This window comes from Aulostomus chinensis, chromosome 1 (assembly GCF_037954235.1).
Source record: "Aulostomus chinensis isolate RoL2024-O1b breed Wild chromosome 1, RoL_Achi_v1.0, whole genome shotgun sequence".
Lineage (NCBI taxonomy): Eukaryota > Metazoa > Chordata > Actinopteri > Syngnathiformes > Aulostomidae > Aulostomus > Aulostomus chinensis.
Genome location: NC_141320.1, coordinates 19,729,736 through 19,753,448, shown reverse-complemented (window position 1 = coordinate 19,753,448; position 23,713 = coordinate 19,729,736). Strand labels below are relative to the sequence as shown.

The 23,713-nt window shown below is 45.6% G+C and overlaps 4 non-coding genes across 4 annotated transcripts; 3 read left to right on the top strand and 1 right to left on the bottom strand.

Annotated features, from left to right (window-relative positions):
* Positions 1 to 1,888: 1,888 nt before the first annotated feature.
* On the top strand, positions 1,889 to 1,971 carry trnal-cag (transfer RNA leucine (anticodon CAG)). Its single transcript has one exon. It is a non-coding gene; the product is annotated as a tRNA-Leu (tRNA).
* A 2,022-nt stretch (positions 1,972 to 3,993) lies between these two features.
* Positions 3,994 to 4,075, top strand: trnal-uaa (transfer RNA leucine (anticodon UAA)). The gene has a single exon. It is a non-coding gene; the product is annotated as a tRNA-Leu (tRNA).
* A 1,531-nt stretch (positions 4,076 to 5,606) lies between these two features.
* On the bottom strand, positions 5,607 to 5,679 carry trnar-acg (transfer RNA arginine (anticodon ACG)). The gene has a single exon. It is a non-coding gene; the product is annotated as a tRNA-Arg (tRNA).
* Positions 5,680 to 22,942: 17,263 nt separating this feature from the next.
* Positions 22,943 to 23,014, top strand: trnaq-uug (transfer RNA glutamine (anticodon UUG)). The gene has a single exon. It is a non-coding gene; the product is annotated as a tRNA-Gln (tRNA).
* Positions 23,015 to 23,713: the final 699 nt, after the last annotated feature.

The window sequence follows — 23,713 nt, the reverse complement described above, 5'->3', positions numbered from 1 at the left end:
CCACTACCACACAACAAGATGATGACCCCCTACCACAAGATGGCGTCACAGATCCTGACGCTCTGAACAGGAAACACAGAGCAAAACATTACAACAAAGCTCCTGTTGTTCCCTACAGGAAAAACTGTGGCTCTGATGAGAAGAAGGATCCCAGCCTCCTCTGAGGATCCATGGCCGCACCATTGGGTAGAAGGACGATGGGGTCGGCACCAGGAGGAACCCTGGTGTCTCCGATGCAGGGAAGATGGAGCACTGAAGAGGCCACATTGTGGCGTCCTAAAGAGGACATTTGGTGGAGCCTGAGACAGCAAACATCCCGCCCCCTTCATCAGAAGAACCACAGCACCAGAAGAAAGAATCCTGGCAGTGACAACAGGGAGGATCAGGGTGACCTCCTCACCTCCACCTTTGAACCTTCAAATGAACTTTAAAAAGCTTTAGAGTGGAGAAGGTTTTTAAAACATTTTATTGTTTTTTCCTTTCATTCTCATTTGTGCGATTGTCTGATTTATTAGAAATAAACACTGTCTGCTGGGTTTCCATCGACTGTGATTCTCTTTTTGCATGCAAGTTGAAAGTTCTGCCAATAAAAACCACAAGTATTTGAAGACCAAAGGAAGAACCCCCAAAGTCAGGACCCTGAGATCAAAGTGAGCGCTCTGATCTCAGAGGTCTGGGATATTTCCCATCCCATGGCCCTTCAAATAAGAGCCCTGTGTCTCTGTCTCAAAGTTTTCAACCGTATTTGTTTGTTAAATTAAAACCAGACGACCACTGTGGTCCTTTTTACACGGTAAGTAAAGCACAGATGCCCTGGTGGACCTGTTGGCACCCTGGACTTTGAATCCAGTGACCTGAGTCCAAGTCTCAGTTCCAGCAGGTTTCCTGCAGCCTTCAGCAGAGCTGCCATGTTTCTCTGTAGAGAACTAAGTGATGCTCTCAGCAGGTTGAGGGCACCACCAACAAGTGAGGGATGAACCTCTGACTTCCTTCTTGTCAAACAGGAAACTCCTAATACCTCATTTGAGTAAAGTACCTCATTTTCCTGACATCCAAGTAGTAGTGAAGTGGAGGAAGAAGGGAGGAGATCTCCAACAGGATCCTTCTTTCCTCTGTCCTCCTTGATCTCATGGATCACCACAGTCAAGGGGAGACCCAAGTTCCTGGATGGATCTGGCACTCAGGAACTGCTGAGTTTTCCAGTGGACTTTGTTCCATCCATGGTTCAGGAGCAGGACTCCTCCTGGTTAACCTGGTATCTTTCCACCCAACTGTGGGTTCTTGGAGAATTTTTCATGTCATGTCAAGAAATCAGGCTGGTGGGTTTTTCAATGAGAGAAATTCTGGTAACTTAATTAAGTGGCATGTTTGTTGAAGCAGTAATTAACTGATAAATTAAGGAAGGCCTGGCCAGTCTTTGCTCCCAGGTCATACGATGGAGTTAGAAAGTCCTGAATAAATCTGGAGTTCCATGATTTCCTTGTGGTTCTTGTTCCTTTTGCCAATGTAGTCTGGAACAAGAGCAAGATGAACCTCCAAATATCAACAGGTTGATTGCAGGTGATGTCAAGTGGTATTTAGAGGAACGTCCTCCTTGTGTTTGGTTCTATGGTGGAAGGGTGAGAACTCTGGACTCTGGATCCAGTGATCAGAGTTCAAGTCTCAGAAGGACCTTCCTGTCTGGAATGTGTCCCATGTAACAAACTGATCAAGAGATGTTACGTGGTTCAAATGTTCTGGTTCATTTCTTACTGCCATGAACTCAGACTGTGTGTTTAATGTTAACAATAAATGTAACAACTAAGGAGCCAGTAGCTCCTGTGGAAAAAATTCTACTTTGTCAGTGAATGAATTCATTTGATATTGAAGTCTGCAACTTTCAGTGTCTGTCAGGATGGCCGAGCGGTCTAAGGTGCTGCGTTCAGGTCGCAGTCTCTCCTGGAGGCGTGGGTTCGAATCCCACTTCTGACAAAGGACATTTTCTCCACATTCCTATGCATCCACAGTGGTACATTCCAAACCCAGTTGAAGCTGCTCTCCACTGATGGGAGTGAGTGGTTGAACTGGCAGCAGAGGAGGCAAAGGAGCTTCCCTGTGATGTCCCAACATCGCCTGGTTTCCTCCAACATGGAGCAGCCACCAAAATCTAACTTCAATGTTGGATCAAAGTCTGCTGAAGGAATGTGTTTTCTTTCAATTCACATTTTGTCCATTAACTTCATAATCAGAGTCGCCATCTCATCACATGACTAAAGCCTGGGTTCTGTATTGGTGGTAAAATATCCTTCCATGCCCCTCACTAGTTTGCACACAGAAAAGCATATTTTACTGGTTTCAGATCTCTTAGCTTGTTCTCTCTCTTAAACCAGCTGAGGCAGCTTTCATTGTGTGATTGATTTTAAAATATAAATGTGGAACAAAACCATTGGAATCAGATGTCAGGACATTTGAAGGAATGTCAATCTCCTTTTGAAATGTTGCAGTGTGCAGCTGAGGCTCTCTGGCAGTGGCACCAGGAGCCCCAATGGCAGAACCTGGACCCTCCTGGAGGAGAACCACAGGTGAGGGCCTTCTTGGCTCCAGATTGATGGAAATCAAGTGTCTGAGGCTGTTAGCAGCCATGAAGTTGATCTGGTTGGCACTGGTATTTGTTCTTGCTGCAGCTCAGGAGTGATTCAGGAGAAGAGTTTCAGAACAGCCCAGGTTGGGGACTGGAATTTTAAAATGTCCCCTGGAACCAAACAACCTTGGAGGGTAAAACCTCCAATCCTAGCCACTCAGATGCAGCAGCAGAAGAAGCTGTCATCCACCCTGACAGTCAGAGCATCAAGTCAAGAAAACATCACCATCTTGTAGTTCCAAACCTCCACCTGTCAGATTCAGCTACTTCTGATTGTGGGACTTTAAACTTGAACACAATGGAATTTGGACAAGGAGTTTTCCTTCCAGTCCAAACATCATCGTCCAGCCTCCAACCAGAGGTCCCTCAGTTATCATGGAGCCACAGGTGGAGTCTGGATTCTTTTCTGGAATGAGACGGCAATGAGAGTCCTGCCAAGTGACATCACTGACATGACTGGATGACTTCAGTCACGTGACTGGATGACTTCAGTCACGTGACTGGATGACAGTGTAGATGCCAATGTAGAGGTTGGGGAAATCGTCTCTGAGAATCCAGCTTGAACCCACAGCCTCCTTGTTTTCCAAAAACCCAAACAGCGACCATCAGTCTCCCTCCAATCCTGTACTTTGGTAAACAACAAAAACAGAGTAAAAGTCTCTGGCAACATATTTGTTTCCTGTAGGGTTTCTTCATGTATGTGTGGTGTACCTGCTTTCCCAGAGGACTGCCATCTTTGTTCTGTGGCTGACATGTTTTAGTGTCAGCACAGGTCAATTCGCTGAGACTGAACTCTCATTCTCCTCCAAGTATTATTTCCACCTCACACTCCTGCATATATTCAAGTGAACAGGGAACACAAATTTATGCGCAACTTCTCCTGTGTATTCATCCACAGTCACTAAACAACTACCAAACCAAACAAAAGGGGGTTTGCTAGCATGGCAATCAGCTGTAGTTCACCATCTTATCCAGGTCACATGACTCAGGAGTAGCGTGGCCGTCTGGCAACCAAAGGGTGGCTGGTTTGATCCTCACTTTCTCCAGTGACCATGTCAAAGTATCCTTGAGTAAGAGACTGAACCCCTAAATACTTCTGATGAGTAGGTTGGCTCCTTGCATGGCAGCCTTCAGCATCAGTGTGTGAGTGTGTGTGAATGAGAGGACATTGTTCAGCTCCTTGAGTGCTGCTGAGGTAGAAAGGCTCTGTACAAACTGAGTCCTTTTACCATTTCTTTCCTGCTTCTAGCGGCGCTGTCGTCACTTCCTGTGACCGTGGAGGGAAGGAGTCCCCCTTCAGAATCAGTTTGATATCATTGTTACTTCCTCTTCAACATGCCTTTAGCAGACCAACTTAGAGAACAGCTCAGTGAGGTAGTGTGGCCGAGCGGTCTAAGGCGCTGGATTTAAGCTCCAGTCTCTGAGGAGGCGTGGGTTCAAATCCCACCACTGCCATAATGTCCCAGGTCACTGGAGAGGTGTGGCAGGTCTCTCACAGCCTCTCCTCTCTCTTCCACTCAGATCTTCAACCCTGTGACCAAAAGAAGAACCCTCCTCTGAGTCCACAGACCTGAGCATTGCTGCTCTGACTACCAGGTTACCTCCTGGTGATCATGGTGAGGTAGTCAGTTGTTCCTTTGTTTTTTGACAGAGGCTTCATTGTGAATTAAATAATTTTAATTCTTTACTTGAAGTTTCACGCTGTTTCGATTGAAAAAGGCGAGTTCCTGGAGAAGATCTTCCAGGGGTCCAGGTTCAAGCGGTGCCCCAGCTGGCACCAGGTGCTGACCCAGGTCCTGCATGGGAGATACTGTCAGTTCTGTTCTGCCCTGCTCACAACCACAGGCTGGTGTTGAGGCCTGCAGCAACCAGGGCCCCAGTCACCAAGAGTATAAAGGCTGGTCATTGTGGCAGTGGGAGGAGTCAAAATGAAGACAGACCAATGTGAGCAGGACGTTCCTGGAGAAGTCAGAAGAACTTGACCATGTTTCCTACAGTACCCAGGAGGCCTGGTAGTTGTTGAAGGAAGCTCCAAAAGCAAAGAGCAGACAGCAGGACATCAAAAGAAAAGATCCAGACACTAAAACTACAAGTAGAAACAAGAAGAAATACTAAAAGCTTTGGAAAGATACTACAAGGTTGGATATACATTATTATATACACTACTATTCTCACTGACTCCTAAAGAGGGACAGGAAACATTAGAATGTGGATCAGATCAGCTGATTTCAGTGTTGAGTCCATCCCTCCATCCACTTTCTGTTGTTGTCCTTTAAGGGTCATTGGGGGGGGGGGGGGGCGATCCCAGGTGACATTGTTCAAGAGGCAGGGTTCACCCTGGACAGGTCAGAATTCCTGATGATGTCATCAGGGCTTTGACAGTAGCTAGAATTCTGTCTTTGATCTCAGGAGGACATTAAAGAAACACAATTGAGGAAAGTAGAGGAGAACATTCAGCTTCATTAGAAACACTTGAACTGTTGAACAGTAGAATTTGTTTGAAACAGTTTACAACACTGAGGGACAGGATTGAAGAGGGAAGATTTTTCTTACTTTAAATTGAATTCTAACTTTAAACTGTGGATGAACATTTTTAGTCGTTCATATTCTAACATACAGAGGAAGTCATGACATTCCCTTTTTAAAAAAAGAAAAAACATGTGAAGCTCCTCCCCCCAGCTCCAGATGGACAGACAGACATGAGAGTGGCCAGGAAGCAAAGAAGTGTTGTGCTCCTCTCCAGTGCTCTGGTGTTCATTTTTTCTCATTTTGAAATTCAACAGCTGCTATCATTGATTGACAGGAAATGTTGATGACACACTGGGATTTTTGTTCTCCTGCTGTCACTGTCAAGTGCAGCTGAACATGAGAGGTAGCAGGATCATTCATGTGTTCATGTTTCCAGCAGACAAGGAGGAAACCTGGGAGGACTTCAGTGACTTTGATCACTGGTTCTCACTTCATCTTCTCAGTATAAAGTTCAAAGCGAGCTGGCCAGGAGTTGAACCTAGAATCTTCTGATCCGTAGTCAGACGCGTTATCCATTGCGCCACCAGCCCTGTGAAGAAGCTGCTATGTTCATGTGTGCTTGCTGTGACAGAAGACCCCAACAACATGGTGGCATTTTCAGGGGACACAATGGTGCAGTGGTCAGCACTGTGGCCTCACAGCAAGAAGGTTCAGCTCTCCTCCTATTTGGTTGCTAGGAACCTGAATCAGGCCTCAGTGGAGTGGTGCTGCTGAGGCTGAGTGAGGCTGAGTGAGGGACTGAGCAGGAGCCAGCAGGTCCAAGCAGGTTCAGGCAAACTCCCCTCGGTCCACCAACATCAAAGCAGAGGAACTGAGTTCATCTAACAAAATGATTCATATCATCTCCACTTGGAATGTTCTGGAACTACAAGTACACTTAAAATGGCCGACTTATGACAACAGAAGGAACTTTGAAGTAGATTTGATTCATTTAAGTCAGTGACAGTCATTTTTTCAAGAATTTAGTTCAGGTAACTTGATTGTTTTACTAAGATGAGCTTTAATGTTATACCATTGAAAAAAGACCTTCATGTATTTATGATGACATCACCAATAGGAGCCTTCAGTCTGTCAGGGGGTAGAGTTCAGTCACCACCAATGATATCAGAGTCAGAGTTTAGAGATCAAAGACAGACATTAAAGTCTCACATTAAAGTCTCTCTTATTAAAAAAATTAAAGTGTCATATCTTTGAAAATATACTGCAATACATGAAATATTATATTTACATGAATGGTAACCTCGTTCTTATATTCTTTAATATACTGCAATAGTAATGGACCCTCTATGACACTGTAGTGATGAATCTATCAAGGAGTAAAAATGATTATAATCTGAGAATTTTGAAGTCAAGTTTGAGATCAGTTTGATCCTCTCTCTCCCTCCCCCCTCTCTCTCCCTCCCTCCCGCCCTCTCTCCCTGTCTCCCCCCTCTCTCCCCCTCTCTCTGTCTCCCCCCTCTCTCCGTCTACCCCCCTCTCCCTCTCTCTCTCTCTGTCTCCCCCCTCTCTCCCCCTCTCTCTCCCTCTGTCTCCCCCCTCTCTCTGTCTACCCCCCCTCTCCCTCTCTCTCTCTGTCTCCCCCCCCCTCTCTCTCTCTCAGGAGCTTTTAAATGAAAATTTTAATAAAACAGAACAGGAGACTGAAGAGTGATCACTCAAACCCACAGGCTGAATGGGACATCTCTTAAAAACATTGAACCACTGAGTAAAACCATAGAAGCGCTCCTGTCTAGTCGGTGCTAACAAGTTAGCTGTTGAGTGAGTCCAGCTGTGCTGTCTAGGAATCCTGGTCAAAAGCCTCCACACATCAAACAGCTGGTGTGTTGGTGGATCAGTGGATCCTGCTGGAAGAAGCAGGGTGGAGCTCTGAATGGTTCCTGTCTCAAAGAGCTTCTCTGTGCAGCTCCCATCAGCTCCTAAAAACAGGAAACCAGCAGATTCACTGTTGAACAGTGGCATTAAAATGTCTCAAAAGCTGTCCTGTCCACCATTTGTTGGTGCAAAGACATTTAAAAACACCAGTTGAACATTTTCCAAAGTTGCTCTCACCTTCTTTCAAACACCTGGAATGATTTCCTCCAAACCAAAAGAAACTGGTGAAAAAAACAACAACAAAAACTCCTGGAGAATCAAACTCCACCCTCTGCTCCAACTGGACTTGGGACTTCAAATGACCCCCATTAAAAGCCTGCCTGCCTGCATCCCCATTCACTGACTGTTGTGCTGTGGGTCTCCTGGACAAACATGGCAGGATCCTCTTGATCTCCAGGAGAATAAAAGAGGGAACCCAAGAAAACAAGTCAGCATGAAAGAGGAGCAGATTTTAAAACTCCTCATCATTTCCACCTCCAGGAGTGAAGCCTCCCAGGACCCAAGAGGCTCCAGCTGGCAGAGCTCTCACTGGTTTTTCCACCACCTCGCTAACCTGAGCTGGAGCATCTGAGAACCAAACAGTGACCCCCTTCACTCCAGAGCCGACTCCACAAACTCTGAGCCCCCACTTTACCCACAGCCAGCAGGCCTCCTCAACACTGCATGACACACGACGACTAAATTTAACACTTCTCATCCAGAGATCTGTCACAGGTGTGTAATGTGGAGGGTCAATCTGTCTGTCCACATTCAGATCATTAACACAGTGACTCCTAAGCACCAGCAGAGCCTGTTCATCGTCCCTGGGGGGCTCGAACCACCAGCCTCTCGGTTAACAGCCGAGCGCGCTGACCGATTGCGCCACAGAGACTCTGAGTCACCTACTTTTCATGAAGAGTTTTCAGGCTAAATTCAGTGTGTGAGGTCCACACTGCACATTTGAGGGACCATGAAGGACAGAGGAGAGTCTGACTGTCATGGTGAAAGCCTTCAGCACTAGAACTGAAACAGCCCCATCATCTTAACCCCCCCAGACCAAACAGGCTTCATCAGAAACAGACCCCCCTCCTAGAACATCCAGAGAACATCAGTCTGATTAATAGAACATGACAAACAATCAAGAACTTGTTATTGTTTGATCAGAAGCTGAAACAATGTTTCTATGTTTGTCTGTTCTGGTCTGAATGAAAGAGGAGGTTTTCTTGGTCATGTGACGTGGATGAGAGTTCAACTAGAACTTCCTGATTCAACAGGATTTTAGTTTGTAGGGATTTTGTCAAAGCCACCAACCAAACCTCTGAGTGGTGCAGATGTCTGCTGCCTCCTCAGAGCAGACTGGAGCTCAGCCTCACTCACCTGTGGGAGCCCCAGCAGAGCCACCGGGTGATGGAGTTTCAGTTCAGGCTCCAAGGTCCTGGATTGAATTGGTGTTTTGTGTTTTTAGGCCTCCTGGCACCATCAGTGGTAGAGCAGAGTGGTGCAGAGGAAGCGTGCTGGGCCCAGAACCCAGAGGTCGATGGATCAAAACCATCCTCTGCTAAAAGAAGAAAAATAAAATGAACCTGCATCTTTAGAAATGTGTGTCTGTTAAAAAGAGGTTAGTGAGGATTTTGTCTTCCTCCACAATCACCAACCATTGTGAGAGTTAACAACAGTCCACTTTCTGACTGAAGCAAAAGTAGACTTCAAAAGGTTTTTCTGATTCAACATAGCAGCTAAATTTCCATTTCCATTTCCTGAACAGGACAGGTTAAAAAAAAGGGAATGTCATGACTTCCTCTGTATGTTAGAATATGAACTACTAAAAATGTTCATGCCCAGTTTTAAGTTAGAATTAAACTGAAAATCCAAAAATCTCCCCTCTTCAATCCTGTCACTCAGTGTTGTAAACTGTTTCAAACAAATTCTACTGTTCAACAGTTCAAGTGTTTCTAATGAAGCTGAATGTTCTCCTCTACTTTCCTCAATTGGGTTTCTTTCATGTCCTCCTGAGATCAAAGACAGAATTCTAGGTACAAATAAAAACACTACCAAAGCCTCCTGATGACATCATCATCAATTCTGTCTTTGATCTGTGTCTGTCCAGCCTGTCCTGAGTGGATCCAACAGTTTCCCATGGGTGACTCTGTCGTGGTCTCTCTCCTGCTGTCTCCAACTCTCAGAGCGCTTCTACTGGTTTCTCTCCATCGTCCCTGTTGCTAGGCAGAGCACTGGTGAGGACTGAGGCCAGTGATGTCATCACCTCCAGCTGAGACCTGCCAGGTGATCCTGCTTCATTCAACTCTGCTGCCTCTGCCACTGCCCTGACTGGTGAGGCTGACAGCAGGTTCTCTCTCATCTAAACTCTCTGTTTACAATGGAGGCTGAAATCCTTGTGATTGGTGGTTCAATCATCAGATCTGTTGAACTCCCAGGTGCCATCACCTGCTGTCTTCCTGGTGCCAAAGTTGTGGACATTATTGAACGTCTCCAGGACTCATCGACCTCCACCCCTCCTGCAGGTTCTCCCTGTCTCTGTGTGGGTGCTCTCTGGTACTCCAGCTTCCTCCCAAAGTCCAAAGACATCAAGAGGGTAGTGGTTACCTGGACACTCTAAATGACTGTGAGTGTGAATGGTTGTCTGTCTGTGTGTGTTGGTCCTGGGATGGACTGGTGACCCATCAAGGGTGAACCCAGGGCTGGACTGGCCATCTGGCCGATGCACATCTTTGGGCCGGCCCATAACTGTCATAATTTTTTTTTCAAAAGTGTATAGTTTTTAATCGACCGTAACGGTATCGGAGACGCGAAACGCGGCCCATTGGTTGATTTTCTTGAAGGACATTGGGCTCGTCCAATGAAATCTCTCAGCTCTCTCTCTTTCTCTTAGTCAAGCCATGCTGTTGCAATGGAAGTGGAGGAGTCAGATCAGACAGTTGGAGACTATTTTAGTCGCCCTTCTTCCACACAGAGGACTGATTTTTTAAAGTTTCATCCTCAACAAGATTCCATAAACCCTGTCGTCCAGAGGCTCTTCGTTAGAACGGACGGCACGACGTGGAAATGGCTGACTTATTGTGGTCAACGTCATGCTTTGTTTTGTTTTGTTTGCCCTGCTTTTAGCAAGCCCAGTGATCCAAGTGTCTTCATTAGAGGCCTGACAGACTGGAGGCATGTGCACCAAAGAGTAGAGGAGCATGAGAGAGGCATGGCACAGAGGCAGTGTGCTGAGGCCTATTTTTGAAACTGCTCCAGAGCAAGATTGGCCACCTCCTTCAGGGAAGACAGCTGACAGGACACCGTGAGCAGGTTAAGAAGCAGGGCTGGACTGGGACCAAAAAATGGCCCTGGCATTTTTCATCCCTGGCAGCCCTCCATGGTTATTTACACGATATGTGTAAGCACATACCAGAGGATGTATGCGCACATTTTGAAGTTTCAAAAATTAAAATAAAGTGCAGTATTCTACATGGAAGACAGTAACCATGTTAAAAGAGTGATACTCTTTCACTACTCACAGAGACCTTCTTCTTCCACTACACGTTCCAACACCTGACGTCTCTTCTTCCCAGTCCAGCCCTGGAAGAACGCGTCGAGTTTTGGAAATTCGGCTGCTTTTCTTCTCGGGAGTGTCTCTTTTTCGGCTCCTCCTTTCTCCTTCCTCTTACTGGGCAACATTCTTCATGGCTTCTGACTGCAAGGCGGCCGCTGAGTGGTGGCACTACAACTGGATGGGTCTGTTTCTCATTTTAACACAAAAACAAACTAACCGCTGTTTCTGCGTTTTTACCAGAAATATATATTTTGAAATGCCTGCTCACACCGGCCCATCCGGCTACATCCACCAAACTTTACACACATAATATAATATAATAATATAATAACCCTGAACACAAGCCCCAAAGCAGTAGTTGTTTTGTTTTTCTTCATAAAGGAGGTGCACTGTCATGACTACGATATCTCTGGCAACAAACATGGAAGGGGCTTTGGGGTCTTGTGTTTCAGCTCTGTAACTTCTGGATGGCTGAAAATGTCAGAATCAGTCCTCTCACTGACATCAACCATTGGTGTGACTTTTGGTGGCTTCAGCTCAAATGAAACCAGGGAAGAGGGGCCAGACTTTGAGGAGCCCCTTAGGGTTAGTGGATGCCCCGGGACCGTGCTTGGGCCCCTTAGCACCTAGATGGCTGAAATTCCCAGCACATGCTACTCTGGGGCATCACACTATGTGTGTAAAGTTTGGTGGATGTAGCCCAAGTAGAAACACCAGAACCCAGATTTGATCCTCAATTCTGCTCCAAAAGGCTCTCGGAGTGCAGCAGTCCCAGACCCTGATTTTGCCCAGTTTCACAAAGGGATAGTTTTTTCTCTTTGAACCTAGGAAGTTGAAATTTTAGTGTGTTGTTCTGTTCTCGAAGGATCGCATCTGTGCTGGTTTGACCCCCCGAAGTCCTTTCTGCTGTCCGTAAAGGGCGTGGCAAAGTCCAGTAAAGTCTTTAAATGAAGCATCATAACTGGTCAAAGTTGCTCCAAATGAGATGAGATTTCTGGGAGGAGTTCACACCTCTGCCAGAAACCAATATTTAAAACTTTGAAGCCCCACCTCCTTCCTGAAGCTACTTCCTGTTTGGGAGGGGGTTCTAGAATTATTCCACCAGATTAGGATTTCATAAAGTTTCAGGTCTGTATCCACTGGAGAGGCCAATGAGAGCAAAAGAGCAACAGGGTCAAAGGTCAACAGGCCTCGTGTCTCAGCCAGCCCTCAAAGGGTTAAGTGAGCCTTTTGGAGCTCCTTTGAAAAAAGGCCTGTCACCAATCTTGTTCAGGACCAACATGAAGAAGGATCTTTGGAACATTTTCACATCTTTAAGATGGCCTTGACTCCTTTTTACAGCAGGAGTCACTGAACAGCACAAAGCTGCTATTGCAGCCTTCAGGCCTCATTTCTGATCAGTTATTATTGTTGAAACAAAGCTGAATATCAATGATTGATTTTTATTGTCATCATTGTGAACACCTGATGAGAGAAACACAATAAAAACATTTGAAAAGGAAGGATCAGAGTGTTGTTGTACTGCAATACTACAGTACAGCATCAGAGACACTCAGTTATTGATTGCCTGAATGATTGATTTACCCAGAAGAGGAACAGCTTTGTTGGAGCAGTAAAAATACACACATCAGAACGACAAAGTTACATTGGAAAAGAAACTACATGACATTACCAGCACAACATCTGAAGAACAGTTAGGATCAATTTAACTGGCCAGATAGTTAGGATTTCTTTAATGATATCCTTGATGAACCCAGACATCAGAGTGGTTTGTTCCCCTCAATCATAAATCTGTAAATACAGCGTGAAGTGATGGAACTAAAAGGCCACCTCTGAGTGCAGGAGTGAGCCTCTGTGACGGATGTGACGTCAGCAGACCGCCATGAGTTTGAGTCATTGTTTATATTCTTAATGCTGATTGGTCGATCTATAATGGTGACAAATGGACTTCGTAGGTAGAATAAACATCCAGAAATTAAATGAATTTGTAGATTGTCTTATTAATCAAAAGATGAAGTATTAAAAATATTTGTTTTTTTTCCTCGAAGTGAGCGACAACTACCGGATTTTCTCACAGAAGACAAACCAAACAAACAAACAAACCAAAGATTATACTCAAGAACTGAGCGAAGATTCTGAAAACAAAATGCACCCCGCCTCTCGCCCGTAGACGCTGGGATAGCAGTTGAAGAGGCCAATGACCACGGGGAAAGACAACCTGAGGCTGACGCAGCGCAGAAAAGAGATCAGGCAGAACCCCTGAGAGCAGAGCTTGCTAGCATTGGTGAAGGCATGAGACTCAAGCAGGAACTCCAGAACCACTGAGAACAATTAAAGACCAACTTAAAAGAACCATAAGGTAAGAAGTTCCCCCTCAGATGTGATATTGAACACAAAGTCCCAGAAAGTAAGAAAGAACTAGAGGAGCAAAAATGATCTCCTGGATAAAAGTCAACACAACTGCTAGAGAACAAACTGATGACATCAAGTCCCTAAATAAGAGGCCACTTTGATTCTTAAGCCATGATTCAGCGCTCAGACCCTGATAAACCCTCCAGATGAGGGTTGTTCCTGATTGTCTCTTGTTTGTATTCCTGCTGACCCCTGACCCTGGTAACCCTCCTGATGAAGGTTGTTCCTGATTCTCTCATGTTTGTATTCCTGCTGACCCCTGACCCTGGTAACCCTCCAGATGAAGGTTGTTCCTGATTGTCTCATGTTTGTATTCCTGTTGACCCCAGACCCTGGTAACCCTCCTGATGAAGGTTGTTCCTGATTGTCTCTTGTTTGTATTCCTGCTGACCCCTGACCCTGGTAACCCTCCTGATGAAGGTTGTTCCTGATTCTCTCATGTTTGTATTCCTGCTGACCCCTGACCCTGGTAACCCTCCAGATGAAGGTTGTTCCTGATTGTTCCATGTTTGTATTCCTGCTGACCCCTGACCCTGGTAACCCTCCTGATGAAGGTTGTTCCTGATTGTCTCTTGTTTGTATTCCTGCTGACCCCTGACCCTGGTAACCCTCCTGATGAAGGTTGTTCCTGATTGTCTCTTGTTTGTATTCCTGCTGACCTCTGACCCTGGTAACCCTCCTGATGAAGGTTGTTCCTGATTGTCTCTTGTTTGTATTCCTGCTGACCCCTGACCCTGGTAACCCTCCAGATGAAGGTTGTTCCTGATTCTCTCATGTTTTTATTCCTGCTGACCCCTGACCCTGGTAACCCTCCTGATGAAGGTTGTTCCTGATTGTCTCTTGTTTGTATTCCTGCTGACCCCTGACCCTGGTAACCCTCCTGATGAAGGTTGTTCCTGATTGTCTCTTGTTTGTATTCCTGCTGACCCCTGACCCTGGTAACCCTCCTGATGAAGGTTGTTCCTGATTGTCTCTTGTTTGTATTCCTGCTGACCCCTGACCCTGGTAACCCTCCTGATGAAGGTTGTTCCTGATTCTCTCATGTTTTTATTCCTGCTGACCCCAGACCCTGATAAACCCTCCTGATGCAGGTTTCTGTTTGCTTTTGTAACCCAATCCTGGAATATCCATGTCTCTCTAGGTTCATGTGGAGCAGGGGTTCGAGTGCCATCTCCACCTTAACACCAGATGTTACAGTTGATTGCAACTTTAGTTTTGGTTTGTAATTCTAAGATTGTACCACATAAAACACAAAAATACATTCATTTGAACAATAATGAACAGGGCCCTTTAAGAAAATAAAGTGTCCTCATGTGAGTTTTCTCACTTTTGTTAACCTTTAAAGTTCGTGGGCTCCAAGTCAGAGTTCCTTCAGATCAAGTGGGGTTTGATCTGTGAGTTCCAAAGCTAATAATCCCTGAGATTTAAAGTAGCTATGAGTGCATTCTTTCTACCGTAAACTGGAGCTGGTGCTAATCCAGATGCCTGGCGTGATCCTACCACAGAGCAGATGGTTCACCTGCTATTCCAGAGCATGTAGACACTGGTGTCTGGAATCAAGCTGGGTGGCTCACCATCTCTGGAATCTACTGGAATCTTGTGGACCGTCCCCACTGATCTAAAGACACAGGCTTCCAGTCTCTGTTGTGATTCATTCAGGACTGATCTCTCTACTGTTTCTCTGTTGTTGAACAACTTTAGACCTGATTAGCAAAGCACTCAGTCCTGCTGAATGCAAGTACTTGTATGAAGATTCTCTCTAGTGGTTCAATTTCTTGAATTCAATTCTTGAATGAATTCACAGTAAAATTATTTTACTCTCACACAAAAAAAAAATACGCTCAGCATATTTTGACACAATAAGAATACCATTAAATATGAAACTGCTCCTGTTTAACCAACGTGTCAATAAAAATATCAACTATTTCACATGTTTAACATGCTTTAAATCAATAACCTCACCAGTTTTTGGTGAAATCAACATTGTTAGTGTTTTAACTCAGAATAAAATAAATATGCGAATAAATCACCATTTTTCTCTCTTTGCATAAAATACACCACTTTGCATGAAGACTTGTTCTCTAAACAATAACAACAAACATTCCTCACATCAGCACAAAACAGCTGTGTGCTAAGACCAGTAGAAGAAATGTGCATTTTAGGGTGCTCCTACAAACTGAGGTGCTCTTATGGCTCCAATAAACCCTGACAGAAGAATGGAGATTCAGCATAGCACCGCCCCCACAGCGTGAGGCAGCAGCAGCAGCAGCAGCAGCAGCAGCAGCAGCAGCAGCAGATAGCAGCTCATCTACCAACAGTCAAAGGATATCTCTCTGATTTGCATGTGCTCCACTCCTGAAGACGTCAGGGTTCAGACTCCCAGCAGGGCGGAAAGAGTTGGCCGACGTGATGACCGATTATTCTGGTGTCAAACTGGCGTCAGGACTCCTCCTGGCTCTGATTAATGTGGTCACTACCTGCGGCGCCACAGAATGGACAGCACATCTGAAATTAGAAAGAAGAGGACAGGCTTGGACGCCTGGGATAGAGGGTTGAATGTAGTATTTGAACGATAATCAGTCTCTAATCTCAGTTTATCTCATCGCTACCAGCAAGCAGGCTCACAACAGACAAGCAAAGGGGCAGCGTGAACATGTTAGTAACATGAACGTCCCGTAATGTGAGGCGTTGTACCGTGATATCTTTGAATTAGCATTTTAAGTTAATTTTATGTAAACAGTCAAATAAAGTCACATTACCACGCAATGCCGTAACTTGATTTTCTTCCCGCTCTTCTTGGAAACCAAACGTCTGTCAGCCGTCTCGTCTCCTCTCCTACGCGTCTCTGCATTGAGCTGTTGGGCTGAGAGCGCCCCCTGCAGGTTCGGTGCACTTGCGTTGGGGGCGACTGGTTTTGCAGCGTTTTCATTTTGGAGCCGCTTTCTTGGTTCGCTTCCTGTTGTGCTATGCATCGTTTCTCTGTTTGCGGCGCAAAATGTGATGATGCATTTGTTTTTGTTTGTTGCATCACGCTTTTTTCACTTGCACGGCGTTAGTCTTTTTACCACCTCGTGTACATGGAGCCGGTCTGGGCCTACATCTCAGCAGACCCTTGCTACTGCTCTGCATTGTGTTGAGTGTTGAGTGGGAGAAGGAGACTCAGTGTTTGGTATTCGCCCAAACAGGTGGTGTAATTTATTTCTGCACAGAAATAAATTTGAAAAATGCAGCAGCATTCATCCACCGGACCGGGGGCGCCACCAGAAATTTTGGGCCCCTTGAAAGATTCAAATTTTGCCCCCCAAATTACCCCCCCCCCCCATCATCATAACTGCATTTTTTGTCAGACTTTTCATTGCCTGTTCATGGACCATGAGTTTGTGTGACTTTAAATAAACGTATAAACTTATTACAAGTTACTTAATTACAAACGTGGAAATCTTTCTGAAGTGCTGAATGTTGTGTTGATTTAAACTAAGAATCTGACCAAAAACATGTGAGACAAGCCCCCAGCACCACCCCACCTCTCCCACCAGCTCGTTGAGGTTTCACCACGTTTCAAAATAATGCGTCTCAATGGGGTTCCAGCTTTCACTGAGTGGCTGCCTTTTTTTCTGTCCCAGTCTGTGCAGAGATAAAAGCAATTCCAATCCTTTTTTGTCTTTTCCCTGCCTTTTGCTGCCTTTTTGTACTTCAAGTTCATCACCAAAATATTTCCACTACATACAAACAACATGAAGACATCTTCACTTACACTGCTCACACAGTAAAGACTTCAATGCCCAAGTCGAGGCGCCGAGTCTTCTTTGTAGCAAAGTCACAAATTCAATATTTGAAGTCCAGTGAGTGAGCCAATTCCCTTTCAGCTGAAAGTGTTGCAGGACCCTTCAGGCTCTCTTGCCCCATGGTCGACCTGAGGTGACTCAGGATCAGTCTGAGTTCACTGAATGCCCTTCCTCCACCAGCAACCGTAACGGGCAGAGGGCAAAAAAATCCTAAGTGCACACAAACCTCTCCCAAAATTCTCTGGAGTTGCATTTGATAGACTGCATAGAGCAGATCAGGACGAGTGCAGTCAGAAGGGAGAGTGGCAGAATGGACTGCACTGTTTCAGGGATGCAGGCCAGTGAGATGCATTGTAGTGAACTCACACTCAGCCTTCCATGTGTTCCCCTAACAGTCAATAATTTAACTGAACTGTGATAAAGGCTGGAAGTAACACAATAAAGAAATCAACTATAAAGAATGTGTGACAGATTAGACCCACATAGGGATACCCACACGCCCCCAACCCACAAGTTGGGTTTGTGGCAGAGCACTGATGGACCGGGGCCTTAAAAACTAGAATCCTACAGCCTTTATGTACTGCTTAGCTCCTTCTCCAAACCTGGTTCCAGTAGTTTGGGTGGGCGTGTCCTCCTGAAGCTGAATCTGTGCATATTTAGGGCACCCATTAGTCATGAGCTCAGCACCAGCAGAACGTAGTATTTTATCTTGTACTGAGTCCAGTTTATCTCGCAAGTTCACCCACTTCAGCTGTTTGTTCACCGTGACGACAAAGGCAGCGTTTTTAAATGAGAACTGGCACTGCACCGCTCGCTGTAAACTTGTTCTCCTGGTTGGCTCATCGGGCCGCGTTCATCAGAACCCTGTTCTCATTCACGAGCGTTTAGAACTCTCAAGGCCAGTGAGCCTACCTTCTTGGAGAAGAACTGAGGGACCAGTTGTCTGCCTCTTTTCTTCCTCTCTTCTTTCTCCCGTCTTCCTCTTCGTTTGAGCCAACCAGACTTCATTATTACCGCTCGTTTCTCACACCGTCCATCAGCGACTCAGCGGCAGTGAGCGCACACCTGCAGCAGCGGCAGAGTGACGGAGCTCAGAGCGGCATTCGCGGGTTTGAATTGGACTGCACCATTGTGCAAGGGGGGGGGGTTAAATGGCAATGTGATGAAGAACTCAAAGAAAAAAGTAATGGAAATCGACAACCATGTTTAATTAGCTCATTTTAAATGATCTTTTTTTTTTTTACTTTACAGCCCCACTGAGGGCCCCTGTCAGTGCTCGGGCCCTGAGAACCGTTCCCATGTACCCCCCCCCCCCAGCAGCGCCCATGGTCATGCCATCCATTGCACCACCAGCCCTGTGAAAACCTCTTCATGTTCATGTGTACTTCATTTTACAGAGAATCCAAACGATCTGGTGGCATTTTCAGGGGACACAATGGTGCAGTGGTGAGCACTGCTGCCTCCCAGCAGGAAGGTTCCAGATTGGAGCCCCAGCTGTGTGAGTCTCCATGTTCTCCCTGTTCCTGTGTGGGTTCTCTCTGGTACTCCAGCTTCCTCCACAGTCCAAAGACATCAAGAGGGGACGAGGCTGATTGATACTCTAAATTGACTGTAGGTGTGACTGTGAGTGTGAATGGTTGTCTGTCTCTATATGTTGGTCCTGTGATGGACTGGTGACCTGTCCAGGCTGAACCCCACCTCTCGCACGTTGATGCTGGGATAGGCTCCAGCCCCCCCCCCCACACACACACACACACACAAACCTTGACATATAATCAGTGTAGAAAAGGAAATTTATTGACACTCATGACTGAATCTGTCAGAACTGAACTGGATAGAAACTCTGAGAATTCAGAGGAAAGACCAGGAGGGAGGAACACAATAATAGATAAGAGGAAATGTGGAGTCTGGATTCTTTTCTAGAAGGAGACGGCAATGACAGTCCTGCTGAGTGACATCACTGACATGAATGGATGACTTCAGTCACATGACTGATGACTTCAGTCACATGACTGGATGACTTCAGTCACGTGACTGGATGACTTCAGTCACATGACAGGATGACAGTGTAGATACCAATGTAGAGGTTGGGGAAATCGTCTCTGAGAATCCAGCTTGAACCCACGCCCTCTTTGTTCTTCAAAAACCCAAACAGCGACCATCAGTCTCCCTCCAATCCTGTACTTGGTTCAATGTTGCTGTTCCATTTTGCAGCAGTAGGTGTCGCTGTGATACCGGGTTCGGTTCAAGAGTCCCAACTCCAGCTCATGTTGGTGACCTCAGTGGCAGGTAAAATGGCGCTTCAGTGGATCATGTGATCAACTCTTGTGTGTCCTCACTGCTCCACAGGTCTGTCAAATGTTCTGTAAAATAGTTGGACCCAGCAGAGCTGCTAGATCAGGAGTTGATGGAGTCGTTGCAGATACCAGGGTCCAAAGTCCAGCTTGAACCTGGTTTGTGCAGTTCTTTGTCAAGCTAGCAGCCATTCTTTTCACTGCCAAGCTAAAGTGACTTCTGTCAACAAAGGTCAACATACAAAAGGATATTTCTACTGGCAGTTCAAGATTTTGATCAAACTCCTTTTTCAGAGCTGGAACCTTCCTCTTGTGTCAGCTTTCTGTTCCCATCTCTATGGTAACGGTCAGTTTTGACCCACGTCTTCAATCAGCTGTCAAATAAACTAAAACAATTTTCTATCCTCCAAGTTGTTTCCATCTCTTGTTTCCTTGCTAGGCTTCCTTATCCATGGAAATATTGGCTTGAATATTTAGTTGTGGGCCTCTGGACCTTTTTTTAGTCACTAAACCCTCGATTTCAGTTAAAAAAATGGTAAAATGAACCTCAAGAAAATCCTAGAAATAAACCAAAGGTTGTTGTGTTTGCTGACCGTTACTGAGGGTGTTAGAACACATCTCTGACATGGACTGGTTTGATTTAGTTTTCATTTTAATATCATTAACTATTGGAACATCCATGGTGTTATGGGTCAGTTTAGACCCTCATATATTTACTTCAAGAAAAAGAGAAAAAGTCTCTTTTTCAGCAACAGAACTTTGATACAAACACAAAATGAAAAGCAGAACAAGCCAGAACCCAAAATATGGATTTGGAAGGTCAACAAACAACAACCAGTCAAGCAAATCAAACCAACAGAAACCAGTTACTGGTTCAAAACCAGTAAAAAACAAAAACAGAGGAAAAGTCTCTGTGTGTAAGAACATGCATGTGTATGCGTGTGTGTGTGTGTGTGTGTGTGTGTGTGCGTGTGTGTGTTCAGATGCATGTGTGACACTTCTGTGTGTTCTTTCCAGAGATGTTCCCTGCAGTTGAAGCACCATCCGTCCGTCCTGCTGTCCTGACTGCTTGGGCAGTCCTGACCCTCTTTTGTCTTGAACCAGGTCCTGAGGGGGTTGTGGCTGTGGCTGTTCTGGTTGGTGTTGAGGCAGGGCTGCTGAAGAGGACGCTGGTGTGGATGCTCTCTGTGTTGCTGATGGCATGGATGGAGTGCTGCTGAGCTCTGCAGGTGTCTGAGCAAGGCTGCAGCGTCTGGGTCTCAGGGCGTCCGTTCCCTTCCCTCAGTGTGTGGCTTGACCAGGGAACTTCCCAGCTCCTCCACAAACATTCTCCTCTTGCTCTTCTTGGTTGAGCTCCACTCCTGGTGGATGTTGGTCCACAACACCAATGTTTCTATGCAGACTCATCAAGGATGCTGCAAAACACAAGAATCCACCACAAGACTTTCTCTTCAACCATGTTGAGGTCTTCATGGCTGTGATGATGCAGGTTCTCTTTCTTTTTTTCTTCTTTAAAAAAGTCAGTCGTTTCATGTTAAATAATAAATGTTTATTAAAAAACAGTTGATCATCTTTTATTAATTACTGTGTTCTCTTTTGGTGTCCCAGTGTTCATTTATTGATCTAAACCTGATATTTAGAAAAGCAGACAGCACAAAAACAGAAAATGCCACCATAGCGTTGAAATTTTCTTTCATACAAATGTTGACTCTTTTTGTAGAAGCCCCTCCCCTCTGTAGGGCTGGTGGCGCAATGGACAACACGTCTGACTTTGGGTCAGAAGATTCTAGATTCAACTCCTGGCTCAGTTCAAACTTCATGAACAGAAGCTTTCACACCTGAAGTGAGAACCACTGATCAAAGTCACTGAAGTCCTCCCAGGTTTCCTCCTTGTCTGCTGGAAACATGAACACATGAATGATCCTGCTACCTCTCATGTTAAGCTGCACTTGACAGTGACAGCAGGAGAACAAAAATCCCAGTGTGTCATCAACATTTCCTGTCAAATCAATGATAGAAGCTGTTGAATTTCTGTATCAGAACAAGGAGAAAGGAGCCCCAATGAAAGAGTGATGGTTCTTGATTCTGATTTTGTTCTTCACTCCTACACCAGAGAGTGAAAGTGTGGGCTGGCTGGGAGCAACTGCCTGCTTCAGAGTGGGAGGAGCCTCAGGACTTTCCAGTGAGAGCTGCAAACTTCCACCAGCGCCCAGTGCCAGCAGGTCTACATGATGGAGCTGAGAAGAACACAACAACACCAGAGCACTGGAGAGGAGCACAACACTTCTTTGCTTCCTGGCCACTCTCATGTCTGTCTGTCCATCTGGAGCTGGGGGGAGGAGCTTCACATGTTTTTCTTTTTTAAAAAAGGGAATGTCATGACTTCCTCTGTATGTTAGAATATGAACTACTAAAAATGTTCATCTCCAGTTTAAAGTTAGAATTAAATTTAAAGTAGAAAACTCTTCCCTCTTCAATCCTGTCACTCAGTGTTGTAAACTGTTTCTAACAAATTCTACTGTTCAACAGTTCAAGTGTTTCTAATGAAGCTGAATGTTCTCCTCTACTTTCCTCAATTGGGTTTCTTTCATGTCCTCCTGACATCAAAGACAGAATTCTAGGTACATATAAAGACACTATCAAAGCCTCGTGATGACATCATCATCAATTCTGTCTTTGATCTGTGTCTGTCCAGCCGGTCCTGAGTGGATCCAACAGTTTCCCATGGGTGACTCTGTCGTGGTCTCTCTCCTGCTGTCTCCAACTCTCAGAGTGCTTCTACTGGTTTCTCTCCATCGTCCTTGTTGCTAGGCAGAGCACTGGTGAGGACTGAGGCCAGTGATGTCATCACCTCCAGCTGAGACCTGCCAGGTGGTCCTGCTTCATTCAACTCTGCTGCCTCTGCCACTGCCCTGACTGGTGAGGCTGACAGCAGGTTCTCTCTCATCTAAACTCTCTGTTTACAATGGAGGCTGAAATCCTTGTGATTGGTGGTTCAATCATCAGGTCTGTTGAACTCCCAGGTGCCATCACCTGCTGTCTTCCTGGTGCCAAAGTTGTGGACATTATTGAACCGTCTCCAGGACTCATCGATCTCCACCCCTCAGCTCACATCCTGATTATACAGGTGTGTGTGAATGACATCACGAAGAGGCAGCCAATCATACTTCATGACCAGCTTGAGTCTCTTGCTAGTTCAAATCAGAGTCTGGGTAAATTCTGTGTTTTTTCTGGCTCCATCTCTGCTCCTTCCAGAAGCAGGGAGCATTTCAGCCTCTTTCCAGTCTGCATGAATGCTGAAAGGCTTCTGTACTGTTTGGCTTTGCTGTTCCCTGCAGCTTGGACATCAGATTAGAACGAACCACACTCACTAACTCACCTGTTCTTAACCACTGAGAGCTGATTGGGTTAAACATGGAAAAATACTGACTCACTATGAGGATGTTCTCCTGCCCTGTGTGGGTGGAGCCAAGAGAGTAAAAAGACTGAGACCCAGAAATCAGGGCTTCTTCTCCTCCAGCCTAAGGTGGTCAGACTGAAGTCTCAGCTCTGACTCTGGATCTGTTCTCTGTGTGCCAACATAAATGTGATTGGACCAGAGAAGTTGATGAGGATTTTGTTAACCTGAACCATGATAGAAAATTGTTTTAGTTTATTTGACAGCTGATTGAAGACGTGGGTCAAAACTGACCGTTACCATAGAGATGGGAACATGAAGCTGACACAAGAGGAAGGTTCCAGCTCTGAAAAAGGAGTCTGCAACCATTAACAGGAATGAGCGGAAGACAATGGATGAATGGATGGATGTTTGTGAAAATTAAAACCAGACAACCACTGTAGTCCCTCGTACATGATAAGCGCCATAATTTTTCTCACTCATGTCTTTTTTTTTTAGACTGGTTCCATGGTGTAATGGTTAGCACTCTGGACTTTGAATCCAGTGATCCGAGTTCAAATCTCGGTGGAGCCTCCAGCAGGTCTCTGACGGACTTTGAAAAAGGAATCGGATTTTTCTATGGCCAACTCCTGCTACTTGGCTGTGGCTGGTTGGGAGGAGGCTCAGGCCCTAACAACGCTGCCACCACCTTCAATTAAGACCTCAGTTTTGTCCTGGTTGAGCTGGAGAAAGTTCTCTGTCACCATGACAGGTAAATGGACATCAACTGGTCCTGAGTCATCAGGAGACACGGCGATGTGAAAAGGAAAGAATCGCTGCAAGCTTGACAAATAACTGGCACAAACCAGGTTCAAGCCTGGACTTTGGACACTGGTATCTCCCATCAACTCCTAATCTAGCATCTCTGCTGAGGGTCCAACTATTTTACAGAACATTTGAGCATCACAACACTTAGCAGGACCTTCAAGTTGGATTCTCAGAGACTATTTCCCCAACCACTACATTGGCATCTACACTGCCCAGATAGCAGGAGTCTTTGGGCCAGATCCGTTTGAAAGCTTCCTGATCCGGCTGTGGTGCACACATGACGGTTGTGGCCCACACATGAAATACAGGTTTTAACCCGAAAGCTCCAAAATCCAAGGTGAAATGAAAATGTGTGGAACCAACTGGATTCGGTCCGAACATCCGAAGGTGCCAAATACTAAAGTAAAATCAGAACTGGACCAATCCTGGGTCTGGTGTGGTGCTGATCTGCAATCGGGATGCGGG